The following is a 13,100-nucleotide window of genomic DNA, read 5'->3' as shown; positions in this document are numbered from 1 at the left end:
CTTCCCTGCCGCCCTCGGACGCGTTACCCCCCATTACCACTTCCGAGGTTAAGGAGGCGATCGATAGCCTACAACCACGGAAAGCTCCCGGCTCCGACGGCATCCGCAACCGCGCGCTAAAACTGTTACCAGCCCAACTGATAACGATGTTGGCCACGATATTAAATGCTGCTATGACGAACTGCATCTTTCCCGCGGCGTGGAAAGAAGCGGACGTTATCGGCATACACAAGCCGGGCAAACCGAATAACGAAACCGCGAGTTACCGCCCCATCAGTCTCCTCCCGGCGATAGGCAAATTATACGAACGGCTCCTTCGTAAACGCCTCTGGGATTTCGTATCCGCGAATAAAATTCTTATAGACGAGCAGTTTGGATTCCGCGCCAGACACTCGTGCGTCCATCAAGTGCACCGCCTCACGGAGCACATCTTACTAGGGCTGAACAGGCGGAAACCCATTCCGACAGGAGCCCTCTTCTTCGATATAGCGAAGGCGTTCTACAAAGTCTGGCACAACGGTTTGATATTCAAACTGTATAACATGGGAGTGCCAGACAGACTCGTGCTCATCATACGAGACTACTTGTCGAACCGTTCGTTCCGATATCGAGTCGAGGGAACGCGTTCCCGGCCCCGTCACGTCACAGCCGGAGTCCCGCAAGGCTCCGCCCTCTCCCCGTTACTATTCAGTTTGTATATCAACGATATACCCCGGTCTCCGGAGACCCATCTGGCGCTCTTCGCCGATGACACCGCCATCTACTACTCGTGTAGGAAGAAGGCGTTGCTTCATCGACGACTACTGTTCCTCTCTAGTTGGAAAAATAAAACTACTAAAGAAATACTCGATCGAAACGTTAAAATCCACTAATTTGTAACACGCACTCGCACAAATGTCATTCGTAGTACTCATTTCGGTAAAATTACTCGGTTACGAGATCACAACGTTAATATGAACTCGCACTCACAAAATAACACCGAGTACGTTTGCCGCTAGGGGCGCTGTTCCAATTGCATACAAATTTGAGCAAACTGGCTCGCTAGTGAGAACGTTACAAAACTCGCACTAAGCACACTGAGTGCGAGTTACTCGATTTGCAGGACGTTTATTCATCTTGAGAAGCAAAAATTTTTTCTTTTATATTGGTAGCACGCAAGGTTTTTTTTAAGGCGTTTAATTGAAATGCCAAGCTTTCTAACGATATTTATAATTAGTCGGGTAATGGGTAATGTACCTGTGCTTAGTGCGAGTTTTTTTAATTACTCAGTCGATGTTAGTGTTATGTTTAATTTGTGTGAAGTTGTATCAGTGTCACCTAGTGGTAAGCGTATGAATCTCATTTTGTGGGAGAGAGAAGGTTTGTTTATGTTGCTGTCTCGTGTATCGAATAGCTTTACCGAAGTGAGCCTCTCGATTAATGTATGTGCGAGTGCGAGTTACAAATTAATGGATTTTGAGAGTATTTCTTCACTTTCAAGCAAGTTAAGTAGTCACTAAAAATTTTGCCGTGAAACCAATACAATTTCAAGATTTTTTCTTTCGTTTTTAATAATAATGTTGTTTTTTAAGGTTTTATCTATTCTAATGGTTTATACACATATATTTTTTCGGTTAGAAAATCAATTCGGTCTAGCTAGTTGTAAATACATAATAATTCTTTGCTTTTTCATTTAATTCTTATTAAATCGTTGCTTGATGAGAGAGAGAGAGAGAGAGAGAGAGTGAGATAGAGTATTCTTTATTGTACACAAAATGAATAAATATTGCGAAACAATATTTACAAAAAAAAGAGTACAATTCTTGGTCTTATCGCTAAGAGTGATCTCTTCCAGACAACCATTAGATGGACAAGAATAATTTCGAAATGAATTGCACTGTGTACCCAGCTATTGAAATATATACACACACACACACACACGCAAGCGCGCACATAGGTACATATACATATTTACACATATATACATACAGATATATATTTATAAATTATATAGAAATTTGAACAACGTAATAATAATTTTGCTTTTTTACACATTTATAAATAAGGATGGATGCTCGTAATAATTTTATTATATTTGGGCCACCTAATGAAGATCATCAACACTATTATCGTAAATACAATCATTTTATAAATGTTCAACGGGTAAATGATTAAACCTATGTAAAACATAATTTCTTTAATTAAAAAAAAGCTGTAATAATTACCTATTCCAAGATTAATTATATTAAGTATGTCTAAATATGTAATTACAATTAAATAAATTCTATAATAAACTTCTAATTCTAATACTTCTAAAAGTTACTAAAAAAATATGTTTATGCTGGGCAGTTTTCGTGTATTTTAAAGGTTACGGACATTACGGCAGAGTTTGCTTACGAAATAGCACCCTTAAGAATGGAAGTGGTATAACTAAATAATTTAAGATTAGTTTTATATTTCAAAACACTTATGGATTATTATTAAGAACCTACATTAATTTTAAGTAATACGTGAAGCAAAAATGTTGTACGAAAATTGCGCGGACGGTGAAGTATGAAATTTCCCACACTTATAGATAATATAGAGAAGTAGTGCAGATTGTTAATATATTTTTTTAATTGTGCATAAACAATAAAAAAATAAACTAAATCAATAAAAAAACCTTACACACATTACCATGTATTTGACACACACACATGTATTTATACTTTTTTGTTTATTGATTTATCAATCTGTGGTCAAATTGAGAATAGATTGATATTTTTTGTCTTTAATATTATTTTTCTATAATGTAGCCTTGGCGACATAGAGCAATGATTATTATAGAAATGATGATAATAGAAAGGTGACAATAGAACTATAATAATGTTCAAACTTAAAATTTAAATAAATTATGGTCTAATTTCGACCACTGGACTACCATTAGTAGATAATAATAAACATTACATAAAATATTACAATATTGAAGTTTACCAGAAAATAAGAATTTTGGGTTGAGCCACTTTAATTCTAAAGGTACAAAATAGTATTGAACACGTGACATTACCCGAATAATTTTCAAAGTAGTTGGTTCCCATTAAAATACTGTTAAAATGCGTTGTATTTCATTTAGACGGTCTAATGCCAAAACACCACGTGCTACCAATATACGAGAAATAATATTATTGCTGCTCTCGGTGAATAAACGTCCTGCGAATCGAGTAGCATATCTCAACTCACACTCACAATTCTTCATTTTTCACCGTATAGAACGTTAACTCGATTTGATTTTGATTTATTCATCTACAATTGAACAACTAGGAAAAAAAGATGAAAAGACATCTTGGAGGGACCGCGAGGAGCTAAATTGTGTGAATTGTTTTATTTTGTCTATTTAATGTTTCTTAGTTAATGCGTATTTTTGTGTTGTCCAGCTGGAGCACTGGGTATGAATACTCCAGAGGGTCCCACATACAAGTTCGAAAAGGAATGGTAGCGAGCGAGGTGCGGACGTATTCTCGTGTGTATGCTTCGGTGGTTGCAGGTGAACTGTCGGCGCCAGTAAAGGCGCACGCGCGGCTTGCCAAAAGGAAAGCCACTCGGTCGCTACTCTTTGAATCGCGCCGGGAACTGACAACGAGAGTCCCTGATTGGTCGCGGCGCGCGATCAGACGCGGCTGCCGACGCGGCAGGCGTTAGGGTTGCTATATACTCCCCCTCTAGTCCTGGAGAATGCCCTCGCTCCTGGACTAGGACATTAACAGCTTTAACTGGGCGTCCACGTTTCCTCTTAGGAATCACAGGTTTGGGTAAGGAGTCTTTGTTACCGTGGTAACAGGTAAGGTCTTGGGTATGGTATTTCCCTAATATAATATCAGGCGGTTTCTTCGAAGGATTTAAACAGTATGGGAGTACTGATATTGGTGTATGCTCACCGGTTTCGTTGCGATGCTCTGCAAACGGAGTTGGACCTCCCCCTGCTCTGAAGATGTGTGCGTGCCTGTCCAGTACGTCGGCGAGCGCTTGCCGCTCAGCTGGCGTAAGGTGAGTACCTTCGTCATCTCTAAGGATGTCTGTAGCGGCGCAGGAAACTTTGCGCGACTTAGGTTCGAAACACAGATTATACTTTACCATCGCATCATCACTGAAGAACCAAACCTCTTCTTTGAAGTCGATTACTACTCCAGCTGCGGTAATAAAATCTATTCCTAATAACGTTTCATTATTGGTGGATTCAGGAAATATGAGGAATGGTTGGAAATAATTGTCGTCTCTAGGCGTACATCGAGTGTGGTGGTAAAAACGTCCATAAGGGGCCATCCATAAAGTACGTCACACGTTAATGGGGAGGGGGGGTATCACCGAAGTGTGACATCGTGTGACAAGGGGCATGGGGGGTCAATACTTTTGTGACGTCACATGTTAAAATTTAAAATACTAAAACGCAAAGTTTGTATGTGAATTAAAAATTTTAAAAATTTACAAACTTGATCTATATTTATTAATAATTTTTTGATATATATTTATTGATCTATATTTATTAATAATTTAGCGAAAATTCGTCCTCAAAGAATTGCGGCTAGACGTGCCCGAGAAATTCTCTGTTTAATGAATGATGACGATGCTTTATGGATGGAAGAGAATGATGTCGACACTAAGGATGTTCCTGACGTTCAAATTCAGAACGAAAATGAAGTGCCTGATTTACCAGTAATAGCTGATATAAAAGAGTGGATCCAAAGTCCATGGACACTCGATAATTAAGTTTTTTATCTTTAATTAATATAATTAATCGTTTATTATTTTCTAACTAGTCGTTTGTTTTTTCGGTTTTATGAAATGTTGGACTTTATGTTGATTTTATTAGATTATTATTTAATAAAAATAAGTAAAAAATGAAAATAGCTGTTTTCTCTCGATTATTTTTAAATACATACATAAATTTAAAAAATGTGTGACGTCACATCAGGAGGGGGGGGGGTTATAAAAATGTGACAACCTGTGACAAGGAGGGGGGGGAGGGGTTCAAAAGTCCTAAAATTCGTGTGACGTACTTTATGGATGGCCCCTAATGCGCACCACACCGTCGGCAAGTCTGACTCGTTGAGAGGAAACGCGGAGAGGGTGGTTGTTCTGCTGGAGGAAAGCGTATAGCGTATGACCCGCGATGCAGTGTTTTGCAGCTGTGTCTATTAAAGCGGTGCCGTCAAAACCCAGTATATTTATGTTAAAAATCGGCCGTACGTCACGACCGATAGGGGGTCCCGTAAGATCGTCATCTCCGCCGCAACCATAAAAACAATCAAATCCCATTACATCACGCTTATTCCCATATTTCGGAAAATTCGGGTTTATCCCGTTTTTATCACAATGATTTTCAAATAATGGTATACAAATCTTACTGTCGCCCGGACATCTTTGATGAACAAAATTTGAATCCTCTGCGACCGTGCAGGTTAATGTTTGACATTGCCCGTTTGCATTGGCATTGCGGCAAAGATGTCCGTCGACGCTAGAAAACATATCCAAATTATTATTTTTGTTGAAAAAAAAATTATCATTTTTACGTTCGGCAACCAAAGAGTTAACATTTTTAGTTGTGGCGGCTGAAGGGTTAACGTGAGTAATGTTTTCGCTCGGACTATTATTATTTATGCGATCGTCACTCGATCGATTACATGTTATGCATTTCGTGTTGCATGCAGTGATATTGTGGTTCTTTTCTCGAGAAGAACCTGGGCGATCAATACGAGCTCGATCGGCATTATCACTGTTATCAGTAACCTTAAACCGCGAACGATTTGAATTATGGGCAGCAAAATTATAATTTTGTGGAATTCGCCGCTGTTTATACTGTGTGTAGGTATCAGTGCATGCATCACTATTTGGCAAAATAGGTATACAAGTTTCATGAACTAAATTAGAACTATGAATACGGTCTTTTAGTGATTTGTCGTTTTCAAATTTAAAACACACTTTTGAATCGACACAATAAAATGACTGATCACTTTTAATTTCACTTTCACTAGATTTTGAGTGAGTTTTATTTTTAAATAAGTTAGTATGAGATTGATCACCTTGTTTTGAATCTAACTTACGACACTGGTTCTTCTCGTGACCGAAGAAATGGCAATACGAACATTTCGGGCGTCGCTTCCTTTCGACGGAGTCAAATACACGCGGCGTTCCGGGAGCAAGCGGCGGCTGCGTCGCGGGCTCGTGGCCGGGGGCGGCGCCGCTCGGAGCGCACGCGGCCGTGCGCGCTGCTACTGCTGGCGGAGGGCGGGTGCGTCCGGTGCCGGTCGTCGACTCGTATGGTTTTCTTGCTAATTCTCCCGTCGGTCTTGAGGCATCGTGCTCGTAGCGAAGTTCGTCCGTCGCGTCTTCAATTTGGCGCGCTCTTTGCAGGAGCACGTCGAATGAACTTACTTCGTCGCGGCGAAGTCTCTCCCGTACGCGGCGGCTGAGGAGTCCGTAGATCATGTCCAGCTGGACTTTCTCGCTTAGGTCGCCGGCAGGTAACTTCGCGAGAAGAGCGCGCGTCGCAGCGATGAAACGGTCCGTTCTTTCGTCGTTTTGTTGACCTCGTTTGAATAGTTGAGCGTATATACGGTGTGGAGGTCTGCGATCACCGAAAACGTCTCGTAGGGCTGATACGGCATCGCACCACGAAGATATGGAGGACTTCACACCCAGCCACCAGACGGCGGCGTCGCCGCACAACAGCATCGACAATCCCCGGACGGCGTTCTCATCCGAGATGTCGGAGCAGTCGCGATAGGCCTCGGCCGCATCCAGGAAGGCATCAAGCGACTCACCTGCAGTCCCACTAAAGCGCGTGGTACATCGGGCGAAGTTCGCGTGTGCATGTGATGCGGGCACTGGTGTTGATGTGTTGTGCCGTATCGTTTCAAATAATGATTTCAAAACCTCTGTTTGGCTCCGATGTAGTGCCTCTACTATTGTTGACACGTGCTCGCTGGAGAAGGTGGCTTCGGCGGGGGCCACGTGGCTGTCGCCGGATCGGTTGTGGTGATTGGAGCGCGAGGCGTCGCCGGCGCCATTTTCTTGGGCGGCGGACGCGCTCGGGGAGACCGATCGCGGGACGCGGACAGACGACGGGTCCGTTGCATCATCATCCCTGCGATTTCGGCTAGCACGGTTATCACTTCGAGTGTTCACCATGACCATGAGTTCACAATTGTATTGGCAAAACCCGTACGATTCGTCGACTCACCGCTAGATTTTCCTTACCACGTTGAGGCGCCAGTTTTGTGTTGTCCTCTTTACCACGTTGAGGCGCCAGTTTTGTGTTGTCCTCCTTACCACGTTGAGGCGCCAGTTTTGTGTTGTCCAGCTGGAGCACTGGGTATGAATACTCCAGAGGGTCCCACATACAAGTTCGAAAAGGAATGGTAGCGCGCGAGGTGCGGACGTATTCTCGTGTGTATGCTTCGGTGGTTGCGGGCTCTAATATATTAAGTGTATAATCCATAGATTATACACTTAATATATTTGAGATAGATGCGCAACTCTCATTTTTATTTTTGCTTTAGTTAGAGCCCAGGACAGCAGGCGTCGCTGCTGTCGATTATTAATCTCCCTACCCCCCACCAGGTGGCTTTTTTAGTAATTTTAATATTTTTTATAATTAACTCTCTTTATGAAAAAATCTTATCGTTTAGAATCGCTGAAATTCCCGGTAGTACTTATGAAATATTAAAGAACGTTTGATTGTGTTCAGCATTCTAATCGATAAGACCTTTTCATACAGAGAGAAAACAGTTTTTTTAAATAAAAAGCTGTAATTCTCTGTAAGCTATTTAATTTCCCTATATTACAAACAATTTACTGTTAAAAGATAGTATGAACGTACAATTGTATAAAATTTCGAATAACAATAACTCCTCTAGATTAATCCTACTAGAGTACTTATTAACATTAAATCGAAAGTTATCTAAAAGTTAATTAAGTCTAGATAATCAAATCATTCAATGTCACTTAAGTCATTTGTGCGAAATATAAACATGTCAGCTTTCCATTACAAACATAGTAGACAATTTGAATTAAATTTAATAAATTTGTTTCTTAACTATAGCAGTTCTTGCTTAAAGTTGATCGTGACAGATCATGACCTTGTATGAAAATATTACATCTATAAACACTGCCTATGCTTCGTCATACAATAATTGTCATTTATACTAGCATTGTAGAGATAATACACACACTAAAGTGAATACTAAATTATTCTTAGCATTCTTATAAACATTTAGAAATTTAAGAAACGATTAACCCACAATCATGTTCATAACATGTGACATTTTGTTCTGCACAAACGTTTTATTACATGATTTGAAAAACAAAAAATGTTTAAAAAATGTAATGATGATTTAAAGTACTCTTAAATATTGATAGTTTGTACTTAATGACGCTTATAGTAATCTTAGACATGATTACATTAGTTATACTTTTATTCCCTATCTAAATTATTTCTATTCTGACGTTTCTGATGCTTTAGCTTTGGTAATACTAGATGAAACAAACAGCAGATTGAAAGAAAATCATCTTAAAGTTAATTACATTCATTACAAACCATTAGTTTACATTTTGTTAAAAAAGAAACTGGTGTTCGTTACATGCAAATGAATTATAAACATACACATGCAAACATAAAATGTAAATTTATCTTTTAATCCAAATTAAATGTACACTAATATTACATCTAAATAATAGAAAGGGTTTCGAAAATTTTTATTGCACTCAACAGCAGACGAGCACGCAACCCGGCCCGTGATAAGTGGTCACCAGTGCTTATAAACTTCAGCAGTGCCATAGGGGTTGCTGTCTATCACTTAAGTTTTAATAAATTATTAATATACTCAGTCACAAGCATATTGATTTCACATAATGAAAATGTAAGAAACATAATCATGTTTGGGCATTTTCATTTATATCTGCTCATACAGAAAACACAACTTAGCAAATATATTCCACAGTAAATCTAAATAATTGCAAATAATGCTTTTAAAGACCGTTGACTTTTGATCATTAATTAAAATCATCTTCTCGTAGAATTTACAAAAGGTTATTTACAAAAATTTATATCAGTATTTTCATATATTACTAACTTACTAATTACAACTATTCAAACGTAATACTATAACTATAAGAACTAAACAACCTATTTTAAAACAAAATTGGCATCAATTTAGTTCTTATGAACTATTTCAATTATTAATTTATCAATTATAAACATATTTAAAAAAAATTAAGATCCCTTGAGAGTTCACGTTCCTTGCTGAATCAGTTTCTCTTCTGAAACGGAGAAACAAAGTATCTTAAGTATGTAACAAATATTGAAAAAATACGACCATGAAAAATTTAGTGTTAATGTAATCTTACTTACAAATTAATATATTACATAACACGTTCTGGTTCAAATATAGTGCATCAATATTTTCATGTTTCAGACATTTTAGTGCTCCTTATAATTTTTCCATAAAATTTTGTCATTATCAAACCTTTGTCTACAAAAATAAAAACATTATTTTATATTGGGTAGAAGGATGAACGTGGTCACAGGCCACTTGGTGTAACTTAGTTATCAAACACCAGGAAACAAAACGTGAATGCCATCATCTAACTTTGGATGTGAGATCAATTGTGCTGTATTTTATTTAAACAGGAAAGCATGACTGATTGATCATTCCAAAAAACTAGTTCGGGCCCACTTGACAATAAGCATATAATACGCTGAGTTGCAAAACATAAATACTTCCACCCACTCGAGACAATTTTATTATCTGAGGTGTGTGTGTGATAGTACGAGACTTAATACCGACTGTTTTGATCAAAACTTAACATATATGATAGCTAGGCAGCAGAAATAGGAAGGACCATTAGTTGGTGCTAATTCATTTAATTATATTATGAATAATAATTATGTTAGCAAATAATATACCGGGAAAATAGTGTCAACTCACCGTTATCAAGGCATCCGAAATAGCATTTCATTTTCGATCTTCGAGGCATGCTGATTTTTAATAATAAACATTCTGTAAGAAATGAAAATAGTTACACAGGCTTACGAAACGCTAACGAAGAAAAAAGTATTGGAGCCAAGTTATGTCTAAAGAGAATTCAAAACAGAGTTTCTCAATGTCTAATCGTCTAATATTCTCATAAAGCTAAAAGTTGCTCTAAATTAATACTACAACGTAAAATAACTCACACCAAGACCAAAAAAAAACGATTTAAAAAATTAAATCGTTACGACATTTTGAAAACTTTTTTTTTTTTTTGAGATTGTTTTACGGCCCTGGAATTTTGAAAACTTCAAAGCAGTGTTTCCACTTACGTTTTTTTTAACACATTTTACCCTAGTTTCTTTTGAATTTACCCTAAAATTTCCTAGACAACTTTCATAAATCCTTTATATGAGTCGACTATTATCAAAGCCGGCAATCTGACTTTTGGACAATGATTGGTAAATCAGAAAAACGAATTATTGACTTTATATTCCATTGGCAGTCACAAAACTCTTCGGAACGACATCTTAGATAAATAACAGGTTAACTATTAACCTTTATTTAATGCAGGTTTTGAACCGTATTCTTTGAAGGAGACGATTATATTCAAATAAATCTGTATTGACATATCAATAAATTTTTTTTGTCCAAATGCACAGATTGCCACCTTTGATAATAGACGACTCATATAGAAAGCGTAAATAAAATACAGAAAATAAACCACAGCATATTATTTAATGTAGGTATATATAATATAAACGCCCCCAGAAGATCATAGATCTATAGGATTAGAATTTTCAAGGAAGTCGACGCATTGCTTTTATATTCTTTTGCTGCACAACCTAACACTGTTCGGTTCTAAAATTGAGCAATTGTTTGCTGGCAAAGTTGGGAACTTTCTATGAAGCAAGCCGTTCAGGGTTTCATTAGAAAGCCTGTTTCTTTTGTCAGTTTTTAAATTTGAGAACACTGAATAATCTTTCCACCTCAGTCTTTGAAGAAGGAACTGCTAGCAAAAGTGAAATGACAATTACAAGGTTTTCGTAAATGAAATTACCATGATAATCTTTCATGGTACATGAAGTACCTGTATATTACAATACAAGTAAGTTCTGGTGACATCAACGAAAATAGGTAAATAAAAATTTGGCGGATTATACTTATTGGGATTCTGGGGAATCCCTAAGAAAAAGCAGTGGCTTAATCTATGATTTACTTTACTAGAGGGTTACTGTTGAATCAAACCTTTATAGTTTTTATACACAACTCTGTTTTATTATTTTACTTGTCAACTCGACTTAATGTCATTCTCTCTCCATAAAATAAAATGTTCATTGTTTTACTTTAATTATCGTTTATTTTAAAATTCACAACAGTTACTAGTATAGGCTTTGCTTTTTACCCCGAAATATCCTAAATCCTGGTATTTTTTAAATTGTCTTTATCATCCAAAATATCAGCTATTTTTCCCTAAAAAAGGGAGAATTCCCTAAAAGTGGAAGCACTGCTTCAAAGTACGCTACATTTTTTATTGAGTCAGAACTCATATCTGCCATCTAGTGAGTTTATTAGATCATTAATGCCTAAAAGTTACAAAAATGACGTCGCCACAGGAGTAAGATGACGCTAGTTGTATGTTATTTTCCTTTGTATGGGAGTTGCACCCCCCTGGTATAATCTATGGTTGCGGGTGAACTGTCGGCGCCAGTAAAGGCGCACGCGCGGCTTGCCAAAAGGAAAGCCACTCGGTCGCTACTCTTTGAATCGCGCCGGGAACTGACAACGAGAGTCCCTGATTGGTCGCGGCGCGCGATCAAACGCGGCTGCCGACGCGGCAAGCGTTAGGGTTGCTATAGTATTTAATATTTCTTCGTGTATAAGTGTAATTTTGAGATCGTCCTGGCCTAAAGGTTAAAGCGTCCAGTGTATTCGTATCTTGCGATGCACCGGTGTTCTAATCCCGCCGGCGGGTATCAATTTTTCTAATGAAATACGTACTTATCAAATGTTTACGATTGATTTTCACTGTAAAGGAATAGCATCATGTAATAAAAATCAAACCCGCAAAATTAATTTGCGTAATTACTGGTGGTAGGAAGTCTTGTGATTCCGCACGGGTAGGTATCACCACCCTGCCTATTTTTGCCGTGAAGCAGTAATGCGTTTCAGTTTGAAGGGTGGGACAACCGTTGTAACTATACTGAGACCTTAGAACTAGTATCTCAAGGTGGGAGGTGGCATTTGCATTGTAGATGTCTATGGGCTCCGGTAACCACTTAAGATTAGGTGGGCCGAGAGCTCGTCTACTCATCTATGCAATAAAAAAATAACGTTGGTTTATTAACTGTTTAGTATCTGTGAAAGTGCAAAAATGTAAAAAAATTAAACAAAACTGCTGGACGTAGCTTCGCGAAGTCTTCGAAAAAGTCCACTGAAAAAAATCTCAGTAAATAATCAGAATTTTACTGAGATTATATTTTATCCCATGTTATATGATCTCATTTCATTTCATTCCATGCCAATTGATTAATGTTTCAAATTAATCAAATCCATTTCACTCCATATTATCATTTTTCATAAAAAAAGATTAGGCTCTATGGCATGATACTATTGCCTCTCTAGTTTGAAAAATAGAACTACTAAAGAAATACTCGATCGAAACGTTAAAATCCACTAATTTGTAACACGCACTCGCACAAATGTCATTCGTGGTACTAATTTTGGTAAAATTACTCGGTTACGAGATCACAACGTTAATATGAACTCGCACTCACAAAACAACACCGGGTACGTTTGCCGCTAGGGGCGCTGTTCCAATTGCATACAAATTTGAGCAAACTGGCTCGCTATCGAGAACGTTACAAAACTCGCACTAAGCACACAGTATAGTTACAACGGCTATCCCACCTTTCAAACCGAAACGCATTACTGCTTCACGGCAGAAATAGGCGGGGTGGTGGTACACCTACCCGTGCAGACTCAAAAGAGATCCTACCACCAGTCATTACGCAAATTACAATTTTGCGGGTTTTGATTTTTATTAGGTACACGATTCACCGTGGAAGTCAATTGTGAACGTTTGGCAAGTACGTATTTCATTAGGAAAATTGGTAC

General features: G+C 38.1%; 1 long non-coding RNA gene across 1 annotated transcript; it reads right to left on the bottom strand.

Moving 5' to 3' along the window:
- Positions 1-7,766: 7,766 nt before the first annotated feature.
- On the bottom strand, positions 7,767-11,113 carry LOC149501771 (uncharacterized). Its single transcript, XR_016323943.1, has 4 exons — positions 10,190-11,113; positions 9,942-10,013; positions 9,365-9,485; positions 7,767-9,273 (listed from the first exon to the last, which is right to left on the bottom strand). It is a non-coding gene; the product is annotated as an uncharacterized LOC149501771 (long non-coding RNA).
- Positions 11,114-13,100: the final 1,987 nt, after the last annotated feature.

Source organism: Bombyx mandarina, chromosome 12 (genome assembly GCF_030267445.1).
Source record: "Bombyx mandarina strain Sakado chromosome 12, ASM3026744v2".
Lineage (NCBI taxonomy): Eukaryota > Metazoa > Arthropoda > Insecta > Lepidoptera > Bombycidae > Bombyx > Bombyx mandarina.
Note: the sequence above shows the minus strand (reverse complement) of the source record. Positions and strands in the feature narration are given on the sequence as shown.